Raw genomic sequence first — 5,887 nt, forward strand, 5'->3', positions numbered from 1 at the left:
CCGTTTGGGAAGGAACTTGCGCTCCCCTTTCCCCCCTTCAAAAAACAAAGTTGAGCGGCACGGAGAAAGCCGGCGCTAGGAGCAATCTCAGCAGGGTCGGAGCTGCTAATGGCGCTTTGCAGAGAAAAATTCCTTCTCTGGCCCGTGCAATTTTTTTTTTTTTCCCTAAAGGAGGAAAAAATCTTTCAGTGAACTTGCAGAAGATCCTGCAGAACATCTGAGGAGGGGCTGGGAGGCTGCCTAAGGGTAAAGGAGTTGCCAGATGACACAAGGCAGACAGCGGAATATATTAACATAAATTAACAGAGGGGCTGTGGGGGGAACTTGAGAACAAATATTGCGGGGGGCGGGGAGGCGTAGAACAGGGTTTGTATTGAAGGCAGGACTGTGGGCTGGACAGGCAGCCTGTGGTGCCACCAAGCGGGGGACTGAAGCATCTGCTGCCAGAAGGAAAAGGAGGGACCAGGTGCAACCAGTCACAGGATGCTCAGGAAAGTTCACCCGAATTCACCAGCACCAGTGTGACCGTGCAGGGGATCAGTTACTCTCCCCTCCTGCCCCCTGCCCCCGAGCCCCACTGGGGACACGCCTTGTGCAGAATTCAAGGGGCCTGTGGACAACTCTCATGATTTTGCCACGAGTCTCATGATAATGATCAGGGGGTCGCCGTGTCCGTCTGTATCCACAAAAACAACGAGGAGTCCGGTGGCACCTTAAAGACTAACCGATTTATTTGGGCAGAAGCTCTTGTGGGTAAAAACCCCACTTCTTCAGATGCATGGAGTGAAAGTTACAGATACAGGCATCAATATACTGGCACAGGAAGAGAAGGGCGTCACCTCACAAGTGGAGAACCAGTGCTGACGAGGCCAATTCAATCAGGATGGATGTGGTCCCACTCCCAATAGCTGATGAGGAGGTGTCCATACCAAGAGAGGGAAAATGGCTTATGTAGTGAGCCGGCCACTCCCAGTCCCTATTCAAGCCCAAAATTAATGGTGTTAAGTTTGCAAATGAGTTGTAGCTCTGCAATCTCTCTTTGGAGTCTAAAGGAAAAGGAGTACTTGTGGCACCTTAGAGACTAACCAGTTTATTTGAGCATGAGCTTTCGTGAGCTACAGCTCACTGATGAAGTGAGCTGTAGCTCACGAAAGCTCATGCTCAAATAAACTGGTTAGTCTCTAAGGTGCCACAAGTACTCCTTTTCTTTTTGCGAATACAGACTAACATGGCTGTTACTCTGAAACCTGTCTTTGGAGTCTGTTTTTGAAGTTTTTTTGTTAAAGGATGGCTACTTTTAATGTGATAGATGCCATCATGTGCCAGCAACGCCCCTCTGCCGGGTACATTGACCAAACCAGACAATCTCTACATAAAAGAATAAGTGAACACAAATCAGACATCAGGAATCATAGGATATCAGGGTTGGAAGGCACCTCAGGAGGTCATCTAGTCCAACCCCCGGTACCATACAAAAGCCAGCAGGAGAACACTTCAATCTCCCTGGACATTCAATAACAGATTTAAAAGTAGCCATCCTTCAGCTCTCTGGGCCAGAGACTGTCTTGCTGTCCTACATTTGCACAGCATCTAGCGCAATAGGGTGCTACCCTAATACAAATAATAAGGAAAAACTAAAGCCTAATTAAACCTGGCAGTAAATCCCACGCAGACAAGAGGCATCCAACAATAACGCCTCACTCATCTATCGTGCCTTCCATCAGTCGATCTCCAAGTACTTTACGAACGAGGTCAGTAATGTTGTCCCCATTTCACAGGTGGGGAAACTGAGGTTCAGAGTGAGTTCAGTGACTCAGACTCGGTTAGCAGGCCAGTGACCGAACCTACCTCCCCTGAGTCCCACTCCAGTGGTCTACTCACTGAGCCATGCTGCTTCCCACACAGAGCTACAGGGTGGTCAACCATCCCCTATTAACAACGCAGTCACTTCTTACTAAGCAAAGGAACCTGCTCGCACCTGGCTAGCAACATCTAATCGCAGGCACTGAAAGCTCCCTGGCACTCCAGGACCATCGCACAGAGCTCAGCGGACGTTGTTTGGAGTAGATGGGGTGGGTGGCGAGCTGACAGAGGGGGTGTACGGAGACACCCGAGCGATTTATTTTTACTGGGCCTGGTTGTACATTTTCCATTAAGTCTCCCCCCTTCCCACCTCTGACGGTTGAGTTTTTGACCAAGGATCTTCGTGGGACAAATCTGCTTCTCTCTGAACCGCCTTGTGCCATAAAACTCGGATGGAAGGCAGAGTCCGGGAAGTGGCTGACAAAATCCAGGAAGCGCGACTTTGCTGGTTCCGATGCCTATGGAGGAGGAGCAAGGAGAACCTGGTGAAGACCTCATGGCAGGAGACGGTGGTAGGAAAGAGACACCGAGGAAAGCCACGGAAGCAGTTGCTTTCTTATTGCAGCAGCCTCATCAGGGAGGTACAGACCCCACAGACCATGTCAAATCTGCTCCGAGGGCAGTCGTCAGTGATGCACGACGTTGTCTGTCTTTGGCCGCAGCCGCATGTGGGATCCTTTAACAGGCCCCAGGTGTGAAAGCAGGCTCTGCATTGACACTGGCCCACTCGAAATCCGTTCACAAAGAACTGGGGGTGGCATGGCAAATCAAAGCCTGGTACACACGTTGCCGGGTCAGTTACGAGTCTGGTTTCTGGCGTCAGCTGTAGACCATTCTTGATGCCACAAGGAATCTGGGCTGGACAAATGGGCTCACAGCAGGCGCCCTGATGACAACTCAAGAGCGTGTTTGTCAAAGAGAACTGTCTACAGGGGTAGGCTTGGGTTTGTCCTGATCTTCTCAGCCATTCTGCCTGGAGCATCCTCACGAAGGATGTGTAAAGGAGTGATTTTCTTAACACGGGGAGCAGTGGTGCTGGTGTGGGGTGAATCGTCCCAGTTACGATGCACATGGTTGAGCGCAGTTGTGAGTCGACCAACGTGTCGTGAGACGAATGGAAAGGAAGCAGTAGCTAGATTGCATTAACGAAGATGGATCTTAGTTCCACCTTGGAGCGATGAAGGTGGTTGGATGCTCGCACAGCAACCCGAGCTCAGAGGATGCAATCAAGGGAAGAAGAATTCTGCTTTTTGCAAAAACAGATGCTTGTTCTGAAAATTTTTGTTTGGTCAACGCACAAATTAATTTTCTTTTGGGGAAAACCTTTTTATACGTCATTTTCTACCCTAAACCTGAAAGCTTTCAGACAAAAAGGCAAAATTTTCCACAGGGGTGAAAAAAAAATTCCAGCCAGGTCTAATTTTTAAATATCTGAAACTGGTTGTCTCAGCAAAAGCTGGAGCAAATGGTCTCTATAAGGAGTCACAGGTTGCACGGCCAGGAGGGACCACTGTGATCTAGTCTGACCTAGGTATAACACAAGCCAGAGAACTGCCCTGAAATAATTCCCAGAGCAGATCTTGTAGTAAAACAGCCAATTTTGATTTCAAAATGGTCAGTGATGGAGAATCCACCATGACCCTTGGTCAATTGTTCCAATGGTTAATGACTCTCACCGTAAAAAGTTCCCACCTTATTTCCGGTCTGAGTTTGTCTCGCTACAACTTCATGTTCGACCTCCCTCTGCTAGATTGTAGAGTCTATCACTGAATATTTGTTCCCCATGTAGGTACTTATAGACTGTGATCAAGTTACCCTTACCCTTCTCTTGGTTAACTTAGACTCAAGGAGCTCAATCCATTTATCACTCCAAGGCAGGTTTTCTCATCCTTTCATTGTTCTCTTGGCTCTTCTCTGACCCCTCTCCAATTCGTCAACATCTTTCTTGTGTTGTGGGCACCAGGACTGGACGCAAGATCCCAGGAGTGGTCACACCAGGGCCAAATACAGAGGGAAAAAAACCTCTCTGTTCTTACTCGAGATTCCCCTGTTGATGCATCATCTCAGGGTGGCATTAGCCCTTACGGCCCCGGTGTCACACCGGGAGCTCATGTTTGGCTGATTGTCCACCAAATCTCTGTCAGAGTCCCTGCTTCCCACAATAGCCCCCCCCTCCCCCCCCCGTCCCTGCATCCCGTACGCATGGCCTGCATTTTTTGTTCCTAGATGTATTGACATGCAGCTGTGTTAAAATACTGCAGGAATCGCAGGGGTCAGGAAACTAGCCCAGTTCTACCCACAGGTGGAGAGCAGCACTTGAACAAGGGCTTTCAACAGTCCCTCCTCCACGAGGCCAATAGCCACTATAAACAGCCACTATCTGAGTTGCCCCCCTGGAACTGAACCAGCAACTTCCAGAGCTAAGGCTTAGAATCATAGACTATCAGGGTTGGAAGGGACCTCAAGAAGTATCTAGTCCAACCCCCTGCTCAAAGCAGGACCAACCCCAACTAAATCATCCCAGCCAGGGCTTTGTCAAGCCGGGCCTTAAAAACCTCTAAGGAAGGAGATTCCACCACCTCCCTAGGGAACCCATTCCAGTGCTTCACCACCCTCCTAGTGAAATAGTGTTTCCTAATATCCAACCTAGACCTCCCCCGCTGCAACTTGAGACCATTGATCCCTTGGTTGCTAGGTGCTGGATTGCGATATCTGAGCACGTGGGGGTCAGCCAGGACTCCTGGGCACCCCCCGTGGGGAAACTACCCAGAACAAAGCAAAATGGAACCAATCGCTTTCAGCTCCGGGGACCACGGTTCTAGACCTGCAGGGTCCAGGAACCGGGTCGGAACCCTCGCCGTAGCGGGGAGCCCCCTCCCAGCCTCCCGCGTCCGTGCCTGCCAGAGCAGCCCGGTGCGCGTCTGCGGCGAGGCCGCGTAGCTAGTGAGGGAACTCGGTTATTTCCTCCATTCGAGGAGCTCGAGGCCGGGAGGGACCAGCAGCTGCTGTCTAATGCAGGCCGCCGGGCTGCACTTGGCTCCCGTCTTGAGCCCAGGCACTCGTGCTGTGTCGTGAGCACAGGCAAAGCAAACCTAGCGGGCGTCAGCATCACTCCGGCCTGCTCCAGCGCATGGTAGGGCTGGCACAGGCCAAGGGTCCTGGCTGGGACTCCTCCTCCATTGAGATCACACACGTAGGCAACATGGGCCTGACAACGCCTTGTTTTATGACCTCTACAGCAAAGATTGCCCCAGCCCCCACATCAGCAGATATGTTCCAGATAAGGAATTAACCCTTTTATATCTTGAGCCAAAATTTACAGACCGTGTGGGTGTGTGTGGGTGGGTGTTTTCATTTACTTCAGTGGGCTTTTGAGGGGGTGGGGCTGAGGGCCAGGACTCCTGGGTTCTATGCCTGGGTCTGAGAGGGGAGTGGGGTCTAGTGGCTAGAGCGGGGGGGGCTGGGAGCCAGGACTCCTGGGTTCTATTCCTAGCTCTGCGTTGGGCATGGGACTGATTTCCCTGTGATTTGGGGGCGCTCAGCTCCCACAAAACAGTGGGCACTGGCAGTGAGTGGCGCCTAGACACAGACCAAAGAGCCTTATTTTAGGCACTCGGCTCTGAACACTTTGGCCCTTTTGCACATTGCCGGTGGATGGGGAAAGTGAAGTCCAGAGAAGAGACGTGTCAATGGAACCCCGGAGTCCTGCGCTTCTGCCCTCCCCTGCTCTAACCACTAGTCCAGCCTTCCCTCCCCTCCACCACTCAACACCCAAACCAACAGTCAAATAGGACACGGGAGGCCTCGTGACAGCCCATCTGCCCCGGGCAGGATGGGACCAACCCCCAGCCCCGCAAAGAGTCAACAGCGGCCATCCTGCCCGGGGACTCAGATCAATAACCAGCTTCCTCCCGGTGACTGTTGACAAAGGCTGATAAATATCAGCCCAGGACTGGGTTTCACTCAGACACGCCCGTATGACAGTACAAGTGCTTGGTGCATTGCCGGGCTGGCGTGGCCCAGC

The sequence above is a fragment of the Eretmochelys imbricata genome, chromosome 23 (assembly GCF_965152235.1).
Source record: "Eretmochelys imbricata isolate rEreImb1 chromosome 23, rEreImb1.hap1, whole genome shotgun sequence".
NCBI lineage: Eukaryota > Metazoa > Chordata > Testudines > Cheloniidae > Eretmochelys > Eretmochelys imbricata.